We start from the raw sequence: 23,236 nt of genomic DNA, 5'->3' as shown, positions 1-23,236 counted from the left end.
ATTCTGTGCGACTGGAAGCAGAGTCAGTGTGCTGAAAAACTGTTAGTCACTGAGATGGTGATACAAGTTTTAGCACCTTGTCAGCAGGGTGATACAAGTGGCAGCTTTCTAGTCAAGGCTTAGGCCACAAACAATGAATGAGAGCTAAGGAACAGAAATATGTCTCTGGAGCTCTTGGGTTTTTTAACACTGGAGTGGACAGACACCAGGGGTTGGTGGGTCTGGCTTATTCCAAAAAAAGCATGGCCCCTGGTTCAGTCAAGTGTTCAGATGTGTACAACCAGCATGTGGATGGTCCTTTGGAAGTCAACGAGTGACTCCCATACTTAACTGCACTACTAGACTACTAGTCCATCAGAGGAGCAAGCATGGACCTACAAACAACTTACCCTATGTGATGGGGAAGGGCAGGGCTTGACTCCATATCAATTGCTCCATAATAACAGCACAGGAGCTTGCTTTTATTCCATAGTAACATCACAGTAATGCCCCCCCCCCCCCATCTTTCATTGTGAGCAAAGCTAACCCTGTTTAGCTTTCATTTACCACGGGGTAAGAAGGTGCACATAGGCAGGTAGCCTGGAGCTGCTGACATGCAGAGAAGCCTTGCCCCATTCCCCCACACAGTATATTGTTGGTCTGTCCCTACCCTTTGCAACTGGAAATGTTGCTTGCTAATCAGTTGGAAAATACTTTGAAGTCTTCAACTGAAAGGTGCTGCTAAGTGCAGCCTGCGTTGGAAAGGACCTTGGAGTGTCTTGTGCTATTAACAGGCCTGGTCCTGATAGGCTGTTTGCAACTGTATTTCCCACTGTCTCAGCACCTCTCAGGATTGGGGCCTCCAGGGAGAAGCCTGCCAGCACTGAGACCAAATGTCTACACAGCTGCTGTCAGGCCCGGTGTCTTGGGGGCTGCTCAGCCCATGTGCCTTGGCTGGCTTTCCTTTTTCTGGCACACACATTCTCTCTCATTGGTTTGAGAAGATGAGCTGTTTGTTGATTTGGAAAAATCCAGAGCCAGGGGGCCCCCTTCACTTAAGGGAAATACAGAGTTGGACATTAGACATCAGAATAATAATAATAAAAAAGACTGGTTGTTATTTCTGTATCAGACCAAAATAGCTGAGACCAAAGTCAAGCCCAGGGCTGGGGAATCCCTCAACCAATTTTAGTTGTTCTGCTCGTAACTGCTTTGTCTAATAACATAAGTGAGATGATGCCAAGCTATAAATATACATGCCTCTGAAGACCTGGCGATATGCCAGCAATGCCTACTCTAGTAGCCCATCCAGGCTGGGAATAGCCAGATCTTATTTGGACTGTACGGTTTTGTTTTAGCCTTTCTCTGTGCTGGAGGTGGGGGTGGGCATGGCCCTTTTGCTTGAATCTCTCATCCATTTTGCTTATGGCAGCAGGACATTGATAATCGCTCCCCCTCGCTCCCCCTGTTCTACCTGTGGCAGGTTAGGGTGTCCCTGGTGTTTTTGGGCAATGTGTCTTGTAGCTGCGTGACAGGGTTGTTACTGTGCAGTCATTTAGTACTTGTATAAACAAGTACTAATTGACTGTGCAGTAACCAGAGTTACTGCACAGTAGTGTTGAGGAATGGCTTTTTCATGACCCTGACTGTGCAGTAGCTCATGACTACTTCACAGTACTGTCACGTCATGCTTTCTGCTCCATGATGCTACTGCATAGTAATCATGGGCTACTGCTCAGTTAGTGTCTTGTGTAGATGTGACCTTTAGGAATAGATTAGTCAAGTACTTGGGTGGGATGGCATGGGCAGGGATGTTCCTGCCTTGAGCAGGGGGTTGGACTAAATGACCTCCGAGGTCCCTTCTGGTCCTATTTCTCCATGATTCTTTGATTCTATTTTTTGTCATCTTTTTATTCCTGTGCTTCTGGAATGGGGTGGAATCTGGGTAGGAGCAGGGTGGAATCTTAGTAGTGAGAAATAAAACAGCCACATCAACAGGCCTGTATCTTCAGAGCAGGAGCTGAGCTGGAGGAACAAGAGTTACTGAAGGCCAGGGGAAGTAAAAATGGCAAATTTGGTAACATCAAAGAAGATAGTAAAATCCTCTCTTTGAAATGCCAGTCTCCAAGTATGGGTGATCTCACACAAATGCTGCTGTTCAGTGACAGGTTTGGTGGTATGGACAGTGGGCTGGCTGGCTGATGGTGTATACAAGACTGCGTGGGCAGATACAGGATTTTGTAAAAGGTGGCGTAGCGCTGCAGAGGTGGCTGTACCTCGGGTTCCATCCTTCTGTCACCAGAGTGGGCAAACTGCACTGTGACAGCAGCTGGGATCTTTTTTTAGGTCCCTCAGTCAGGTAAAAAGCTTCCTCCCCTCCTCCCTTTCTCTCTGTGTTTAGTGGCACATTGCCTTCCCTTCTTCTTACTCCCCACTCTCCTATTCACTGCTGCCACTGTCCCAATCTGTCCTGGGGACAGTGGGGGAGGGTCCAGATCCATTCCAGCCCCACTCCAGCATGAGATGATGCCAAGCTATAAATATACATGCTTCTGAAGACCTGGAGGTATTTCAGCAACATCCACCATGATAGGAGCTGCCAGGCTGGGAGTAGCCAGATCTTATCTGGACTGTACAGTTTTTTGCCTTTCTCTATAATAGGGGGTGGGCAGTGGGATAGACAAGTTCACTCCTTGGCTGGGCAGGAAATGATAACTGCTGTTCCCAGAACTGCTTGGTGTTAGTTATAGGCTTAGTCACAGAAGCAGCTTATTAGTAACTGGCACATTAGATTCTCCCTGCCCTCCCTTTCCATGATCTCCATCCTAAACTCACTGAGTTAGAGGCAAAGCCCCCACTGGCTTCACGGTACAGGATCAGCCCTGGGAGCAATGCTATGAATGTTCAGATGTTGTGTGGAGCCAGCCAGTGCCCTTCTAGGCAGCTGGCCTGCCTGGTTTGCTGAACTGCTCTGACTTCCTGAGGCCTCCTTGTGGTAGAGGTTTGCAGGCAGGAAACCCACACAAGGAGAGTGTAGCCAATTCTTGTTCTCTGTGCTTGGGCGGGTGTACCCTCCCCCCTTCCCCTCTGTGCTGCATCTTAGCCATCTGCTAACACTGCAGCAACGGGACAGAGCCTGTTGGGGTGGTGATCATCAGTGCAAGCTGAGGCTGGGATTACTGCCGTAAACTAGAGCAACCAGAAGTTTCATGCAGATCCAGCAATGCATGTTGTAGTATGGTTGCTGCTTTGCTGAGGGCTGGATCAACATGTGTTTTAGCAATGGGAACAGGCTACGTGCATGTATGCAACAGTCATGTGAGTCTTATCAGCTTTAAGATACAATCTGGAACCCTCTCGATTCCTATCCATGTGATGGGAGGGAGGGAGGAGGTCTAGTGCTCTCTCAAGCTCACTATGCTCACACATTCATAGCACTGCATAGCACCTGCCCTCTGAGGCTTTCACACAGCTTTGGAAACACAGGGCTACATTGCCAGTCAGTGTAAAGGACGGCAGTTCCATTCAAGGCAGCCATACTGGTGAGCACCAGCGGGGGACCTAGTCTCATTGAGCATGTCAGTGGAGCCACACCATACCCCAAAAGTGAACAATGCAGTTTTTGTGCTCTTGGCCAAGTCACTGGAGGTGGGGGCTGCAGCAGTAGCAGCAATCATGCACTCCTTCTAAGTTGGTGCCCTGGGGCTGGTGACTTGGTCACTTTCCCTCCACCAATTATGCTACTACTGTATGCACCATTGGATGATCTGTATGGCTTGCTCCTTGCATCTCCCCTGTTAGGTAGGTAGGTGAGAATCATAGAAAATTAGGGTTGGAAAAGACTTCAGGAGGTCATCTAATCCAGCCCTTTGGTCAAAGTAGAACCATCACCAACTAAATCATCCCAGCCAAGGTCTTGTCTAGCCAGGTCTTAAAAACCTGCAAGGATGGGGATTCCACAACCTCTCTTGGTAACCTGTTCCAGTGCTGTACTGACCCTACTAGTGAGAGAGGTTTTTTTTCCTAATATCTAACCTAAATTACCCTTTTGCCATTTGAGACCATTGCTCCTTGTTGTGTCATTTGCTACCACTGAGAACAGTCTAGCTCCCTCCTTTTCAGATAGTTGAAGGCTGTCATTAAATCCCCCCCTTAGTCTTTTCTTCTCCAGACTAAATGGGCATTTATACATGTGATGGGCTAGCTGGCAGTGACTTAGCCTAGGGGTTTTGAAGGGGTAAAAGGTGATTGGAGGACTTGGGATTCCCTTTCCTCACCAATCAGGGCCCAGAGACTCCCCCTCCATGTCCCCTGATTGGCTCCTTGGGTCACCTGGAGGGGGATAAAAGGGGCAGCCTGGCTGACTCACGGGAGACCAGCCAGGGACCACAAGGAAGGAGCTTCAAAGAGCTGGCAAGAGTTGGGCCAGCGGGGCGGGAGCAGTTGCCCCAGAAGCACCTGAAGGAGTGGGACCTGCAGGCAGCAGTTGGACCCTCAGCAGCGCGGCATGCAGCCGGCAGGAAAGGCTCCCCGCTGGCATCCAGGATCCCCTACGAGAGGCTGCGGCCAGCAGGAGAGGTTCCCCAGCTCCAGCAAGGATCTGAGCAGGGACCTGAGAGGATCCCAGCTCAGCTTCCAGCTCCTGCAATCAGAGGCCAAGCAACTTGACATGAGGCTGGGGCTCTGGGAAGGTCAAGACCCCTAGCAGCTTGGTATAGTACTAGCACTGGTGGCTGTGTGGTAGACTTCCTGCTTGCCATGTGGGAGCTTCAAGTTCAAGTTCTACTTGGGGTGGCTGAAATAACAGAGAGAAGTTCTTGTTGCAGTGGAAAAGGGTCATTGTGTTTTCTCCCCCTCCAGATACCTAGGCCCTATATTTTTTGTTATTCGACATTTTGTATTTTTTGCCTTTTATATTTCACCAACCAGTATTGTTTGTTTTCTTGTTTGTGTTTTATATTTTGTTAACCCTGTCTTTTGTCAACTGGATGAATATGTCTATGATTGTAAGTGTCTAACCTTTGTTAAATCCTGTCCCCTCAGGGCATTGTAGTGTCCCCTATACCCCCGGGTTTATACTGGTTATGTTCCCAGTACTGTTCTGTCAATAAAAGGTATATGGTTAAGTCCCCAGTGGTGGTCTGGCTCTGTTCTATAGGGAGAGGAGAGTCCCTACACTTCCCACAGCGCTTGTGCCCCTGCTTTGATCCCTTCAATTGGAGAGGGGGTACCTCTTGGAGTACCGCCTGGGTTACATACATGTACCTTTTTGTCTTGTGATGCACCGGAGATCTGTTCCATGCATTTGTGTAAGTGGCTAAATGTGCATCAGCTCACAAAAAATGCCCCTCGTAAGTCCCAGAGAGATGCCCCAAGAAGGGGGACTGGGAAGAGGCTCTTTGGGTGTCTCACACAGGCTAGACCAGGGGTGGGCAATTATTTTAGCTGGAGGTCTGCTTAATGAGTTTTGGTGAGCTATTGAGGGCCACAAGCAGATCCCTGCCCCTGATCACCATCTTGAGTCCAGACGTCCCACCCCAACCCCAGACCTTTGCCACCAGAAGTTTCCCCCCTTGCCCTTAGCAAATACCACTCCCCAAAAGAGTATTTCTCTCTTGAAACCAGGAAAAAAAATCATATACTAAAAATCAAACATCTACCATAATATATTTAAATTTTATTTGAAACAATATTTTTGTCCTGATTTTAGGTATTTGCAGTGTGTATATATGATTGCGTAATAGCTCAAACTAAAGTTTTACTCTTGTATATTTTGTGTGTGTGTGTGTGATTTGTGGGGACAGTTGTGTGGGGTTTGTGAAGGGGGGGTGGGTATGGGCCCCCCCAACGACAGGCCCCCCCCCCGGCACGGAGCAAAGCCCTTGCCGCTGGCAGCAGCAGCAACAGCAGGCGGCAGGTCCTCAGGGCACCCCTGGCCTGCAGCAGGCAGAGCCCCCTGGTAACGCGTGGCTACAATTGAATCCAAGGAGTTGCACATGGTGACACAGAGCCTGCCTAGCCCAGCCCACTGGCACACACCAAGCCAGACAGGGCTGGCTCCACTGCAGGCAGGAGCCAGCAGCCATTGGGACAGGCCAGCTCCGTGCTTCCATGTGAGGCTTCCAGCACTCCAGCAGGGAGCTATACATGGAGGCACAGAGCCTGCCCAGCCCAATGGCATGTGGATCAGGAGCTGTGAGGAGTCATGCACCATTGGGCCAGGTGGGCTCCATAACGCCATGTGCTCCTCCCTGCTGGAAGCCCAATGTGGAGGCATGAAGCTGGCTCAACCCGATGGCATGCGGCTCCTGCTTGCAGTGCCAGGAGCCCCATGGGCTGGCATGGATCCAGCCTGGTCTAGCTTGAAGCAGGCTGGGCTGGGCCGGTTCTGTGCCACCATATGCATCTCCTGGGATTCAGCTTGAGCTACGTGCTGCTGGGGTCTCTGCCTGCTACTGCCGCTGCTGGCAGGGGCTGTGTGCCGTGGCAGTGTGGGGGCCCACACACACCCACCCCTCCCCCTTCTGCAGGCAGGAGCTCCCCTCCCCACTCACCAGCTGTCTAGTCATGTGCCGTCGTGCTTGGTGCCTCTGCACAGAGCCCACCTGGTCCCATGGCGCGTGACCTCTGAAAGCCCACCTCCCGCTGGCTTCAGAAGGGTAGCCCGCAGGCTGGTAATAATAGTTTTTTTGGAGGGGCTCTGCGAGCTGGATAGAATAGCGTGGAGGGCTGGATCCATCCCACAGGCTGTATTTTTACCAACCTGTGGGCTAGACCATTGCAAGGATCGTGAGCTGTCTCAAGAGGGCAGGGGGTGGGTTCCCTGATCTGCCTGACTACCAGCAGGCTCGGCAGCTCAAACCCTGTGGGGTGCAAAGTGGGCATGATTACGGTTGCCAACTCTGTTTGACTCTATTCTGGGAGGTTTCTGGAACACAAATGTGCTCACGTGCTTGCGTATATCAGTTACAGATTACGATGCGTAGACTTTGTCAGGGAGGCAAATACACATTACTATATTTTAAAAGCCCACTGGACTACTGTATAAATCAGATTCAACGTTTAATATTTATTTTAATGAATGCCCTATTATTTATCTGCCAGATGACTCTCAACAGTCTCCTAGAGACTTGTATCTAATTCCTGGAGACTCCAGGGCAATCCTGGAGGGCTGGCAACCCTAAACATGATGCTTCGTTTTGTTCCTCTCCCCCTGGACTGTCACGGGCTTTGCAATGATGAGCAGCTCTCTATCTGCTGTATCTTCTGGACTAAGTGTGGACTGTTGGCCCAGGGCAATTCCTCCCAGGCAGTCAGGGCCGGGCAGTGGGAACCTCTTTGTTTCATGCTCCAGGCAGTTGCCTTCAGCGCTGTTTGTGGGAACCGAGAGCGTGGCTCCTGCCTTATCGGGCGGATATGTTTGCTTCCTCTACTGTGCTGAGCAGCAGTAGGCCTCATGTTGCTTCTCCTTTTTGGGGGGGAAAGGCAGCTTCAAGCCCAGCGTGTAGGTGGGGAAAATGGGCATCTGGCATTGCCCGACAGGAAGTGGTTGGAAAAAGCCCAGTTTTATCTGATCACATTAAATCAACATAGAGAAAAATGTGTCTGGCTGGAGCCTGGAAAGTAGAAGGTGCTTTCTGAAAGTAATGAATTACCCCAGCTGGAGGAAGCCTGAGACTGAAGAGGCAAGGCCTCTTCAGCTATGGCTTTGGCTTTGCTTCCAGAACTGTCACCCTGTAGAAGAGTTGAGTACAAAAGGTCTGTGTCCCTTGGGGTCAGATGGTCATAGAGGGGTCAGTGAGGTATGAACCCTTTTTCTGGGGTAGCAAGCAGGCAAGTAGAGGGGAATTGGGAATATAGTAAAGGGATTTTTCTCATCTGGGAGGGGATCAGAGCTTGGGCTGGGTGTGACAGCTGCAAGAAGGAAGTAGATCAGTTTCTGTAAGAGGGAGTAGAATTGAGTGTGTCCCAAGCCCTGGACTGAGAGCACCAGAGCTGGTTGTTAAATGGGGCAGCTGAGTTCAATGGAGAGTTGGGTGGCTGGGAAGGGAAGAAGAAGACGGGGAGAAGAATGTTTGTGGGACTAAGATGATTACCTGTACCTGGGAGAGAGGCCTGGACAGCACCTTAGGATCAAAGGAAAGCAGGGAAGGAACCCCATAAGGTCATCTAGTACAACCCCCTGTTCAAGGCAGGATCATTCCTGATTAAACCATCCCAATGAAGTGTCTGACTAACTTGGTTTTGAAAGTTTCCAAGGATGGAGATTCTACAGATCTCTAGACAGCCTGTTCTAATGCCTAACCACCCTCTTTTAAGCTTAATTTAAGGTTAAACCTTGCAGGCCCAGGACACATCTGTCTCTTGGCTGGGCAGCCACTGTAATAATCAGCAGAGGCACCTGGCTTGGATGCCTCAGGATTTAGGTGAGTGCCTGGGCTTACCCTTGGAGTTCAGTCCTCCCCTTCCTTACCTGCAGCAGCTTATGCTGTACCATCAGCCACAAAAGCCTTTAGTTTGTGGGTGTTTCCTGTGGAACTGAAAGCAGAGGCTTCTTATCTCTGGGCGTTCCTACACATGAAACTTCTTGTGGGTTTTGCGTTTCTGCCTGACGTGATCCACAACTAGTGCATGAGGAGCGCATTTGAATCATGCTGTGATTCTGCTGTGAAGGTACCATTTGCCTTGCATCACTGCAGCTTCACAGTACTGCAGTAATCTGAAATAAGCTTGTAGCATTCAGAGCAGACAGCCCTTGGTGCACCACTCCATCCCAGTGCTGCATGCCCTCTGGGATTTGTCTACCCCCTCAGTGGCTTATAAAGCTGGGCATGCAGAGGAGGTTGGTAATAACTCTGCACACCTGCAAGTCTTGAATTGTATTGGGAACAAGTAGGCTGTTTCTCACCCTCAAAGCAGGCCTCAGCAGGAAAGAAAACATTTCCCCAAAGCATTGAGGGGCCTGCTCAATTGCCTTGATGTCTCACTGATATTTATATGGTGGAAAAATCTAGGGCATCAGGATCTCATGGGGGGTTTGGACTGCTTTTCACAATGTCCAATGGAATTTTTGCTTTAGTAGTCCGTGTAGACATTAAAGTTTCCGTTCTTCCAGACCTTCTGGGAGTTGGCTGCTGTATGGCCTTCTATGGTCACTTAGACAGGAGAAAGGCCCTATCCCTGGGCATTTGGGAAACAACACTGTGGAACATGCAGCTGAAAGACTGAAAGGCATGTGGGGAATCCTGGTATGAAGGCTAGAGACAGATGAGCCTTATGTTATTTATCCATATACCACACTCATCTATTTCCCTAAAATTAACAATTGACAATTAGAGTGCATGTCTTAAATGAGGAAACTAATTCTGAAGCTTTGTAACAGGAAGGCGGTCAGGGTCGCCGTGCTCTCCCTTGCCGCCTCGTTTATCTTGCCAAGTTGCTGGCAAGCACGCTCAAATCCTCGCCTACCACGACTTTGATGTCATATGTATTTTATAGGGAGGCTGCCTTTTGTCCTCTTGTCCACGGTTTTCCTGTTATCACTAGTTCCTCTCTTGTCTCAGGTGTTCTGTACAGCCCAGCCTTATGAGCTATGCGTGGCTCCAACCAGCCCTGTACCACGCCCCAAACCTCGCAGCTGTAACGGACGTGGTTCGGTCTCTCTCCACGCCCCTCTCTCTCTCTCTCGGTCTCTGCGCCCTCTCTGGCGCTCGACAATCACTGCCCCCTTCTCGCCATCCTCTCTCGCTTTCTGGGGCTTCTCAAGTGCCCCCTTTCTGGGGCCAAGGTCAGTGTACCCCAAATGCTGCGCCCTCACTGGCACTGGGGTCCCCACACTGCTGTGAGTCCCCTATGAGGCCTCCTCCATCCCCTCTCAGCCTCATCCAGACCACCGGTTACAAACAGCAAATGAAACACAAGCCCCTGGGCTACAACACAAACTCCAGCTATAACATTAATCCAGCCACCCCTAGGGTGCTCCATCCTTTACTAGTCTCACTGCTGATACATTCAGGCCTCTGCTAACACAGACAGAACTCCTCCCTCCTTGTCTGCCAGCAGGGAACTGCCTTCTGGCCTCCTGCCTGTGATTTATATAGGAGTCAGGCCCTGCCCCTTCTTGTCAGCTGGCTAGGCAGGTGTGGGTCATTAGTTCCCTCTAGTTGTCTCAGCAACTGGCACCTGAGGAGTTATCATGGCTCTCCAAGTAGCAGGCACCTTAGTGCTCTGCTACACTCTTGATTAAAGGGAAACCCCTCACCCCCTTTTTTTCCTTCATTCTGCCTTCCCAAAATAAGGTGCATGTCTTATCAAGGGAGGGTGGGGGACATGGTATGTGAACAAATACAGTATCTGCCTTTTATAATAACTTCTTGCAATGTTTTGCATATCCATGGTGGAAGTGAAGGAGAGAGACTCATATTTGGGTGGAAGGAAGAGGATAAACCTCCTGAATATTTTGGCAAACCAGAGAAAAAGTCTCTGGGAAGTGCTACAACTACTTTGGGACACAGAGGTCCTGTCTGTGTGGACTTTCTCTGACTCCTGATCCACCAACAATGACATTGTGCCTGGTAGTCCTGTGTGAGGGTAGTTTCCCAAGTTTTTAAGGACAGGTTAGAAAAACGCTTCAGTAGAAGGCAGGGTAGATTTGCACCTTATATAGACTAACCAACGTGTGTATGTACATGTGTTGTGGGGGGCGTTGTATAGCACAAGTGTTCATGGGCTGAAGCTCACTTCATCAGACACTGTGAAAGGATGTAGAGAAAACAGAATATAAGAAGAGAGAAATTATAATACAAAGACGAGGAATGGGGGCAGTGCTGGGAGAGATGAGCAAACAGGCAGTAGGAACAAAGGAGTCACCACAGCTAACTCAGATAATGGGATAAAAACCCATAGTCCCTGTTTAACACAGTCCAGGCTGTGGATGATTTCAGATTAATATGACTAACTGTGTCTCGCTAGGATAGTTAGACAGGCTTGATCTTGTCTTGAGCAGGGGGTTGGACTAGATGACCTCCTGAGATCCCTTTCAGGCCTACTTCTCTGTGATTCTCCAGTTCTGCTGGGCACACAAGACACCAGCAAGTAGGCAGAGCAGATGATTCAGGGGGCCCAGAGTGTGTGCCCCAGGGTTGTGCTCTGGCTCCCCGCTTTGGAAAGCCTAGGGGTAGAAGGTGTGTGTGGAGAGGGGGGGCGCGAGTGCTCAAGTCTACTCTGAGCTGCTTGGAGCTGCTTCCACATGGTCTACTCCGCCTGATTACCAGACTCTGGTGTGTGGGTAGGGCTTAGTTGGCAGTAGTCTTGCGGCTGGGATAGAGGCTGCAGCAACATGGCCAGTCACAGAGGCAATGTGCTTTTACGTTCAAGACAGGAACCACTTGTGAACAAGGAATGTGCTCATGGCTAAAGCTTTATTAATGATTATTGCTCATGTATACAAGTGCGAGTGGAGAGGTGTGCAGCAGGTGTCCCAAGTGCTGAGTGGGAGATTGCAGCCTGCTTTGGTAAGAGGTGTCAGTATAATTAATGTGAGGATTGAAGCCTTGCAGCTGTTTGGTTTCTGTTGTAGGGGAGGTGAAGGTGCTACAGAGGTGGGCATACTATTAGAATGGTGAAGCAGGTCAATTTTTTAGTCCTTCAAGCTGCAGAGTAGGGAATGCAAACACATATGCTATGCATTTTTAATGCATAATGGGCATGTCTAAATGTGCATTTAAGCATGACTAAATTTAATGTGCATTAGGCTAATGTGCATTAAGCATTTTTTGGCAGGTGTCCACATGTGCAGGGACTTGGCACTAAAGTTAGTGCTGGGTTGTATCTACACATGCATTAATGCGCTTTAACTAATCACACCTAAATTCGATACCTGCATTAGTAGGTATCAAATTTAGATGTGATTAGACTAATTTCACCATTTTTAATGCACATTAAGGGCACGCATGTGTAGATGTGTGCCCATAGTGCACACTAAATTAGGCTAATGCGCATGAATGCGTCTTGTGTAGATGTGCTCAATAATGAGCCTATTGATATAAGCATTTTGCATGGCTAAAAGACACTGTTGCACATGCATACCTAATGATGTGCAAATTCAAATCCCAGTTGAAGCCTGGCAAGAGGTATGAAGCATTACATTGACTTAAGTTCATGCTTTCAAAGTGAGGTGTCTCTGCGCACAGGCCTTCTGAGACCATTCTCTGAGGCAGGGGTTTTCAAACTTTTTGGGTCATTGTAGCCCTGGCAACCAGTCAAGAAGGCAGGAGTCCCCTGGCGGCCAAATGAGTTGGGGAGGGGTTCCCCAGCAGCCAATTGGCAACTATACTTCCAGTTGAAAACCCCTGCTCTGAGGCATGGGGTGCAGGATGGTGGTAGAGGCTCTGTCCTTTGTGGGTAGAGCTGGTTAGGGGAACTTCCATTACCCACTCATGTCTTTGCTCTTGTGGCACAGGAGGTGAAGAAAAGGTGCTCTTTTCAGGCATTAGAAGATGTCTGTAGAATGCAGAAGTATTCATAATACCAATCTCAGGAGGCCTGGTGTCTGCAGCCCAGGGCTTGAGCAGCGAAGCACCCTGCTCTCTAGGAAGGTTTCTTGCCTCTCCACTGTGCCCAACTGCTCTGCATGTATGGCCTTAGTTTAGTGATTCTTAACCAGGGTCCTGCAGCACCCTGGGGTGCTGCAAGATCCTTGTAAGGGTGCCAAACTATTTTAGCACTGTTAGGTGTGCAAACACCTACACCATTCACAGATAAACACAGAAATTTCAAACAGGGATCTGACCTGGTGTGGTCTTTCTGAGTTCTTTGCAACAGAAGAATTCTCTTTTATTTTTGCAGTCAAGAAACAAGTGAAAGCTAAGAGCTGGCATTTTCCAGGGGCTGCTTTGAGTCTTAGGAGGGAGGTCCTGTATCTAAGAAGGTTGAGAACATCTGCCTTAGTTATTTGTCAGGCCTGTTCTCCCTCCTTCTTACTGTGCTTTAGAGGCATGAGTGGAGGGGATGTATTTGGTAGCTGTGTTGGTCTGAGACAAAAATAAATGCAAAAATCTAGAATTCTTGATTCAGGGATGATACCTTTTATTAGACCAACTGACTTAGAATCATCTCTGAACCAAGAGTTCAGGGCTAGGGACAGACATTCAAAAAGCCTGAGCCTGAATTGATTCAATCTTTGCAGGTTACTCTAACCTGGCTAAGTTGAACTGGTTTGTAACTAGACAGACACTCTCTCTGGACTGAGGAAATTCAAGCACATGCCTGCAGTGGGTCAGGCTAGAAGCCAGGGGGGCGGAGGCACTAGGGCAGCCCTCCTTTCCTTCCTGAATGCTGAGCTGAGGGGAGGGAGTGTGGCCAGGCCCTGGCAAAACCTCTTAATTAGGAAGGTCTGCCTGCACTATCCCAGGCTTTTCCCCATTGGCTACTCAAGGGTCAGGAGTGTTGCCAGATACCAGCCTCCTGCTAGCACTCTGAGACAATGGGGAGGGGATGGATGTAGTGCATGCATCTGTTGGTGTTACAGAGCTTTTCGGTCTCCCTCTCTGCTTCTTTATACAGGTAGTCCTTGACTTACAACATTTTGAGTTACAACATTTCATATTTACAATGTTTATAAATTGATACCCTGTTTCAACTTTCTTATCACAACTGTAGTTTCCATGGCATCAGGGTAGCTGCCTGACTAAATGCTTACTATGGCATCTTACCACTAGATGGTGGGAGGCAGGTAATAGACTTTGCCTTGAGCAAACAGCTCTACCCTGAGAAGCTGTGGACACACAATATGTACACTAGTGTAATTTACCCTGGTGTGTTTTTAACCCCTAATATTTCCTGGGATCATTCAATGCAGGGTTTGAATAAGTTATAGTACTACAAGGCTATAAGTTGTTTGTCAGTTCCTTTTTTATACTAGTGTAAAGGATGATTGCACCAGTGTAAATGTGCTATCTGTCTGGGCTCTAAGTTGTAATATACTATATAATAGGACAGGTCGGGGAAGAAAGCGGGGGGGGGGTTGCACTTTATGTCAGTGAGCAATATACATCAACCCTCATCAAGACAGAATCCAAGGATGAGGAAGTAGAAGGATTGTGGGTTAGGCTACATGGGGGGCAAGGAGAAAGGGATTTGGTGGTAGGGGTCTGCTACAGACCCCCTCACCAAGGGGAAGAAATAGATGCGGGGCTCCTGAGGCAACTCTCGGAGACCATAAAAGCTAAAGAGGCGGTAGTCATGGGGGACCTAAACTACCCGGACATCTGCTGGGAGACACAGACAACAAGGTCCCATCGCTCACGCAGGTTTCTAACCTGTATACAGGACCTCCACCTGACACAGGAGGTGCATGGTCCCACTAGGGGGAATGCCATACTGGATCTGGTATTGGCAACAGGGGATGACATGATAGGGGACCTCCAGGTCGGTAGCCATTTGGGAGACAGTGATCACCTAATAATAGAATTCAACATAAGACGTCAAGTGGGTAAGGTAACTAGCAGGGTGAAAGTGCTAGACTTTAGGAAAGCTGATCTCAATGCACTCAGGCGATTAGTCAAGGAAGCACTGCAGAGTAGGAGTTTTGAAGGGATGGGAGCCCAAGAAGGGTGGCTGTACCTAAAGGAAACGATCCTTCGGGCACAAAGCAAGACGATCCCTGAGCGAGGCAAAAAAGGGAAAGGGGCCAGGAGGCTTCCATGGCTGACCAGAGAAATCCAGGGCAGCCTAAGGGCCAAAAGGGGAGCACATAAAAAGTGGAAACAGGGTGAGATCACTAAAGATGAATATACCTCCTCTGCTCGTGCTTGTAGGGAGGCAGTTAGGCGGGCCAAAGCTACCATGAAGCTGAGGATGGCAACCCAAGTAAAAGACAACAAGAAATTGTTTTTTAGATATATTGGGAGTAAAAGGAAGGCCCAGGGAGGAATAGGACCACTGCTAAATGGGCAGAAACAATTGGTGACGGACAGGGGGGACAAGGCTGAATTCCTCAACGAGTTCTTTGCCTCAGTGTTCCTAAGTGAGGGGCATGACAAGTCTCTCACTGGGGTTGTAGAGAGGCAGCAGCAAGGCGCCAGACTTCCATGAGTAGACCCTGAGGTGGTGCAGAGTCATTTGGAAGAACTGGATGCCTTTAAATCGGCAGGCCCGGATGGGCTCCATCCGAGGGTGCTGAAGACACTGGCCGACATCATTGCAGAGCCACTGGCGGGAATATTCAAATGCTCGTGGCACACGGGCCAAGTCCCGGAGGACTGGAAAAGGGCTAACGTGGTCCCCATTTTCAAAAAGGGGAGGAAGGAGGACCCGGGCAACTATAGGCCAGTCAGTCTCACCTCCATCCTAGGCAAAGTCTTTGAAAAAATTATCAAGGCTCACATTTGTGACAGCCCGGCAGGGCAAATTATGCTGAGGGGAAACCAGCACGGGTTTGTGGCGGGCAGATTGTGCCTGACCAATCTAGTCTCTTTCTATGACCAGGTTATGAAACGCCTGGACACAGGAGGAGGGGTGGATGTCGTATACTTAGACTTCAGGAAGGCCTTCGATACGTTATCCCACCCCATACTGGTGAACAAGCTAAGAGGCTGTGATGTGGATGACTACACAGTCCGGTGGGTGGCGAATTGGCTAGAGGGTTGCACCCAAAGACTCGTGGTGGATGGGTCGGTCTCAACCTGGAAGGGTGTGGGCAGTGGGGTCCCGCAGGGCTTGGTCCTTGGACCGATACTCTTTAATGTCTTCATCAGTGACTTGGACGAGGGAGTCAAATGTACTCTGTCCAAGTTTGCAGATGACACAAAGCTATGGGGAGAAGCAGACATGCCGGAGGGCAGGGAACAGCTGCAGGCAGACCTGGATAGGTTGGACAAGTGGGCAGAAAACAACAGGATGCAGTTCAACAAGGAGAAATGCAAAGTGCTGCACCTAGGGAGGAAAAATGTCCAGCAGACCCACAGCCTAGGGAATGACCTGCTGGGTGGCACAGAGGTGGAAAGGGATCTTGGAGTCCTAGTGGACTCCAAGATGAACATGAGTCGGCAGTGTGAAAAGCCAATGGCACGTTATCGTGCATCAGCAGATGCATGACAAATAGGTCCAGGGAGGTGATACTTCCCCTCTATAGGGCGCTGGTCAGACCGCAGTTGGAGTACTGCATGCAATTCTGGGCGCCACACTTCAAGAAGGATGCGGATAACCTGGAGAGGGTCCAGAGAAGGGCAACTTGTATGGTCAAGGGCCTGCAGACCAAGCCCTACGAGGAGAGACTAGAGAAACTGGACCTTTTCAGCCTCCGCAAGAGAAGGTTGAGAGGCGACCTTGTGGCTGCCTATAAGTTCATCACAGGGGCACAGAAGGGAATTGGTGAGTATTTATTCACCAAGGCGCCCCCGGGGGTTACAAGAAATAATGGCCACAAGCTAGCAGACAGCAGATTTAGATTGGACATTAGGAAGAACTTCTTCACAGTTCGAGTGGCCAAGGTCTGGAACGGGCTCCCAAGGGAGGTGGTGCTCTCCCCTACCCTGGGGGTCTTCAAGAGGAGGTTAGATGAGTATCTAGCTGGGGTCATCTAGACCCAGCACTCTTTCCTGCTTATGCAGGGGGTCGGACTCGATGATCTATTGAGGTCCCTTCCGACCCTAACATCTATGAATCTATGAATCTATGATTCCTTATGGAAGTGGTCTCTTCCATCTGTGGTTGGAAATTCCCCCAGCTGTGGTTTGGTAGGCTTCTGGGTCTCTGGGGCCAATGACTGGTTTACTGGGTTGATGAGCTCCATGATTTCATGGTGACTCCTCCTGACATGCATCTTGGTCAACATCTGTGGCTCATGGCCAAAAAAATGAACTGTCTGGGCAGTGGAATCGTTTGCAACCATGTGTTTCAGCCTCTTCAAAATGCTGCAGACTCTATGAGCTGTCCAAGACATCTCACTAATGTTCTTCACTCTCTTATAGCCCTTCTTTCCCCCAAGCACTTCTGACTTGGGCCCTGGTCATACCCTGCTTCTTCATTTGGTCAGAGAGCTGCTTGTGCTGCAACTGGAATTCATTTGGACTTGGACATGCTTCTCTGCCCAGAGGGCAGTGAAGCCCAGGACCTCAGCTTGGGACCCTGCTGAAGAACAAGGCACAGTTGGAGTATAACAGGTAGGTGAACTCTGCAGAAGCTGGAATTGCGTAGGGCAGCACCTGGTTGCATACCAGTGAGGTGACCCCCAGTGTGCATGACCCCAGGACTACAGGAAGAGCACATGGATCTGTAGAGAGGCAGCCTTGGTAGCCAGCAGAGCAGTGTGGGACATCAGTGGGAAATCCTGATTACTGTGTTGGGCTGCACCTCCACCGTCCTTTCCTGTGGGTAAACGCATCCTGCATCTCAGAAAGATGCTTCCAAACAGGGTTTAATAGGGCATGTAAAAGCAGGGGATGACAACCTACAGCTCACTGAGCCACTGGATCTAGGGTTTGGTGGTGGCAGGCAGGGAGAAATACCCTGGAATTGGGCCAGGTCATTCTAGCCCATCACCACAAAAAGGTTGCCCACCCTGCATTAAAGTGACAGATACAGTCTGGTTGGTGGATGCAAATCCCTTTAATGTGAACAACTCCTGCAGCAGGCCTCGTATATGGACAGGCTCTTTATGTTTGTGTGTGCATGAGTCTATGGGGCCTATATCTCAAGGTCATACAACCTAAACATGCCTCTGCATTCTGGCTCCTGTCTCACCTCAGGAAGCTTTGGCTTTAGGTAAGGCACTTTTCTGAATAGTGGTGCAATGCTGGGCCTCATGGATATAAGCTATAACCAGCAAGGCCTTTCGCATCTGGCTAACCTCAGTGGCCTGTGTCTTGACTGACTTGTACCTCGAAGGTTCTTGTGCTGTTTTTCAGTGGTTTTCTCTCTCTCTCCCTCTCTAGCACTGAACTTTGTGTATACCACAGGATTGCAGCTTTTAATGTGGTCATGTTTCTGTTTCTTCAAGGGACCATTATCAAGGTTGAGAAGTTACATTCATAGGGGTTGATTAGTTGTTTCAGATGCCTCACAGAATTTCAGCATCCTTGTATATTTAAAAATGAAAGCTGCAAAGCTGTTCTAAAAATTAGAGCACTGGTTTGAATGCAGAGACAAAGCAGGGTAGTTTTTCTCCTCAATCATGGGTGCAAATTCAATGTCTCTAAGATCTTTAGAGAGGAAGTTTTGGAAAATGAGATGTGTTTGTTACTTAATTCACACAGAAGGAAGAATAAACATTTAAATATAGTCACAGATTTGGAGGGGAATGTGGAGGACTGGCTGGACAATACAGAATAGAACTCTAGGGACTGATTCTATGTAGTTAGTAGGGACCAGATCCTATCCGCCTCTTGGATGCCTAAGTGTGATCCTATTCCATACTGCTTGAGTTCTTGAGGAAACTTCATTGTATCTACTTTTGTAACATGTCCCAAGCAGCGAGGAGGATCCACCCATCTTTTATATTAACCATCTTTCAATGATGGAGCAAGATGGAATAGAATCCTACTTAGGTGCCTACCAGCTGCAATAGGTTCTATCCTAGGAGTCTTTTTTTTTACTTTATTGGGCTTTGGTACCTGTATTTTGGCACAGAACTCCTGTGATCATCACCCCTGCAAAATGTTAAGGTGTGTCCTATTTATGTAGTGAAAACCCATTAATATCCTGTTTAAATTGTCAGCATAAGACTTCAGTGAGATGCTGACCTTGTGTGAATTTCAGCCTCAGTGAATATGATGATACTGTATATCTCATATGCTGTCCTCTCTGCACTGAAAGACATCAGGGCTGCCTTTTGGCCTATGTGTTGAGATAGTCTATCAGCCTTTTGAAAGACAATACAGAGGTACATACAGGACAGATGATTCCTATCTACTCTTGGAAAGTGTTGTAAGTACATGTCTTCCTTGTGAGTTACTGCCAAGCTCTTTATTAAACACTAGCTAGGAAAATATGATTGCATATAATTGGGAATGGGGCTGTGCAACCTCAGGAACAAAGTGAACACTGACCCTGATACAGCTACTCTGTTTAAGTGTGTAGTCCCAGAACTGAGGGTGCAGCCAGAAGTGCAGCTCTCAGCTGTAACTCAGTTTTCTGCAAAGCTTTCTGAGTTACATTACCCCAAACCAAACAGAAGTTCACCCTTGGTTCTGGGGGGAGGGGAATCTAGCTGTGGGCTGGGAACCTGCAGCCAGATTCCCATAGCAATGGCCACAGCTTTCTGCCAGTGCTCCCTTTTCAGAATTGGAGGGAAGGCAGTGGAGGAAGCTCATTCTTGGGGCTCCTGAGCCAGTGCTGAAGGGTGGGGTGGGTGAATTGGAGCCTCCCCACCTCTGGGGCGGGGGGGTCATTACACCTGCTGCACCCTCTGGGGGGAGCTAAAAAAGCCCAGATTGAACTCTCTCTGCTCCCTTTCCCCCCTCCCATTCTGAAAACCGCAACAGGCTGGAAGCTTGCAGATGTACGAACATTACGGAAGATGCTGATTTGAAACGTCTCCATCTGATACCTCATTCAATGAAGGGTCAGATTTTCACCTGATTGGCCATTTTTAAGCTGTTTGCAGCTGTACACTTGTGTTTGTTCACAGCTATAGACTGTTTTCTGTGGCCAGATTGGGGGAAAATTGTCTCTTCTGTCTGCACCCTGAGAAAAGGCTGTGTCCTTACTCAGAGCATGTACTTACCCAGTCTCAATGCAAAAATGCTTCTGGTCAGCTACAGGAACAGCCAGCTCTGTACAGGAACAGCCAGCTCTGAACCTTTTACACTTCATTAAGGGTCCTTACCTGGTTTCTCAGAGCATTATGTCTCTAATAGCAGCCTGGAAATTGTCTTTTCAGGCCTGCTTTCAAAATCTTGAAATTGACAACCCCTAGTCAGTTTCACAACTTATGCAGTTAAAGAGTGCAATTAGATAAAGGAGATAGGGAGGTTGAAAAATGTGACCCATTTTAGAGGTTTGTGCACTTAATGGATATGCAGAAAACTGTTGTTTGTTACCATTAAGCAACGAGTGTAACAAATGGGCCCAGGTTTGTATTGTGCAGTTCAGCAAATTATGTACTTCTCTGTTATGCACCTAAATAGAAAACACTGTACCTTGTTAGCACAGCCAGATGTGTCACTCAGTGTTAATGGAAAAGAAGACTATCTCAAAGTGATAAATACTAGGAGGTCAAACTCAGCAAAGCTGCAAGGCTTGAAAATCCTTTCTGTGCGCTACAAACAAATGATTTCTGACAGAGGCCCTATTAAATATGATAATATTACATAAAAGGTGTTACCAAATATAACATATTCTACAATGTGGATTTGACTGTGTTGAATGAAACCACTTCTAATAGAATTTTAATATGCTGGTGCAGGCAGGAACTCCAGTTTCATTTCCTTTCCTTGTTCTTATTTTCTGAAGGGTGCAGCTAATAGGTGAAGAGCAAGGCAAACACAAAGCTCAGTACTTGGAAAGATCTGGATTTTAGAATTTCTGTTGCATTCTTGTGGAAGTGTTGGAGGGATGCCTGGACTTGGTAGCACAGTTTGACACTAATAAAAAGGAGTAAATGGTTTGGCACATTCATTCTTTGTGACCAGGTAATGGTGCACTAGGTATCTACAAGTGCTGTGTTGCAGAATCAGGCAAGAGACCAGAATGCAGTTGATTGTTGATGTTTTTTTAACCCTCGCACCCTGCAGACTGCAACAGAGAAGGGATCTGAATTTCTTCTTGCTTCTCTGGTTTGTTAGTCATGAGAACATGCTACCGGGTCCCTATACACGCAGGAAGTCCCACCTCCAATCCCTTATTTTAAATAATAAAATACTGCCCTCTGGAGTCTAAGACTATGGAAATCAAGCTAGTGATTTTAAAATGTAGATGCTGTGCATCATAGTATTGATTTGTGTAAGCTGTTTCTAAAACCCAGCAATGATGGGGATTTCTCAGCCTCCCTGAGTGGCCTGTCCCAGCGCTGAACTATCCTTATAGTTAGAAAGCTTTTTAAAATTACCCAACTGCCATCATCTTTGCTGCAAATTAAACTAACTTCTTTTGTCCTACCCCTAAGTGGCCACCAGAAACAATTGATCTTTGTCTGCTTTCTAACACTCTTTTGCATATTTGAGGACTGTTACCTTGTTCCCTGTCCATCTTCTCATTTCTAGATTAAGCCAACCCAGTTTCCTTGTAGATTCTGCTTTCCAAGCCCCTTATTCCCCTCTTCCACTTCTCCTTTTTATCTCCATCTTCCCTAAAGTGATATGTTTAAAACTGGACACAATCCTTCAGTTAAGGCCTCACCAATGACAAGTAGAGCAGAATAATTACCTTGCATGTTTTATATGTGATATGCTGGATAAGACATCCCAGAATAGTTTTTGCAACATTATGACACTGTTGATCCAGATTTAGTTTGTGGTCACATATAACCCCTGATTCTTACTGCTGGGTAACCAGTTGTCCCCACCAGGTACTTGGTGCATTTGATATCCCCTTCCTTTAGGCAGAGCTTTGCCTTTGTCTCCACTGAATGTCACTTTGTGGTTTTCAGAACACTTGTCCAATTTCTCACAGTCATCTAGAATTCTGATCCTGTCCTCAAAAGTGCTTGCAAGCCCTCTGAACTCAGAGTCTTCTGCCAGGTTTATAAACATGCTGTCTATTTTTTGGCTACAAATGTCCATCTTGGGATCCTTAAAATTCTAGTTTATTAGGCGGATTGAAACACTGTAATGAGTTAAATCATAAACCTTGGGGCTGGTCCCCCCACACACACACATACACACACATACACACACACAGTAGCAGGCTACAGAGTCAGGTATACCTATCCTACAAGCACTGGAGTCTGTCATTGAGGCTTCTTTCAGTGTGGTGTTATCTTCCAGAAGGGGGTCACCGGCTGGTCCTTCTGGCTGGACAGGTCTGGTCGAGTTGGAGATCAAGAGGGTGCCCCTGAGGGTCACTTTTCACTGCCTTTTCTCTGTCCTTGGCAGACTTTGGTGACTCCCCAGTTTTCAGGTTCGCCCAATCCAGGGGTCATTGACCCTCGTGGGACTTCCCCCCCCTCGGTGGCTACTGGACGGCATCTGTCAGCCCCAGGGGTCATACGCATGTACGTGCAGGTTTGGGAGTCCGTTGATGAATTTGGAATAGGGCTCTAGGAGTGGTCAATCTGAAGATATTCAGCCCAAAAGTTGGTCCCCGGCGTTGATTAACTCAGGCCAGGGCTTCTAGCCCTTGATCCCTGAGGTTTAGAGATTTCCCGGTTGTTACATTGTCTTCTATTGAGTTCTTCCCTTGGTTGATCTGCGGCTTCCAGGTGATAATTGCTGTCTGCTACTATGTTACACATTCAATCACATTACACATTCAATCACTGATTCATTCGCTCTTTCAGGGGACAGCCTGATACAGGGAAGGGCAGTTTGATTCCTGCCCTTGTTAACATTGTTACAATGTATAACTTACTTAAGAAACTAAACACATTTAGTTGAAAGTTGAAAGGTGAGGAGTATAAAATATAAGCTACAAATGCCATGGCACACAAATAGATAAAAATACCAAACTACAAGGGGAGATACAAAATGCACACATACAAATTTTAAAACACAATTCCTTATCTTAAAGTGAAAGAGAGAGGAAGGAAGAAAAGGTAGAAAAAGAGAAACATATCCAAAGAGGGGAGAGCAAATGCAGGCAAGAGGAAAAGGGGGCTTTCTGCTACAATTTCACCCTCTAAAGTTGTTATTGAGAGTATTGGACCCAGGACTCAACCTTGCAGAACCCTACCTGGTAACTAATTTTGACTACGGTTCTGCACTCTACTTCGGGTGATTTAATCTAGACTAGGGGTGTCAAACATATGCCCTGCACGCTAGGTGCAGTCTGAAGAGCAGGGGCAGGCAAAGTCCAGCCTGCAGACTGGATTGGGCCCACGGTAGACTCTATTTCCCATGCTGTCCTGACCCTGCTGCTGCTGGGGTCTCCATGGAAACCAGCCACAGAAACATGGGCAGGGGCTGCTGGGAAATGGAGTCTGGAAGCTGGCTGGATCTGCCATTTTGCCCACCCCTGCTGTAGAGTCGTGTCATCTGGCACTCAGGGTTCCTGGAGGGCCTGGGAATTTAGAGGTGACAGGGCTGGGGTCTGCCACTGAAGTCTGAGGGTCTGAAGTCCTATTCGGGGTGCTTTTCAGGGCTGTGTTAACCCCTGTAGCTTC

Source organism: Alligator mississippiensis, chromosome 7, assembly GCF_030867095.1.
Source record: "Alligator mississippiensis isolate rAllMis1 chromosome 7, rAllMis1, whole genome shotgun sequence".
NCBI classification, from domain to species: domain Eukaryota; kingdom Metazoa; phylum Chordata; order Crocodylia; family Alligatoridae; genus Alligator; species Alligator mississippiensis.
This window is presented reverse-complemented; position numbering follows the sequence as displayed.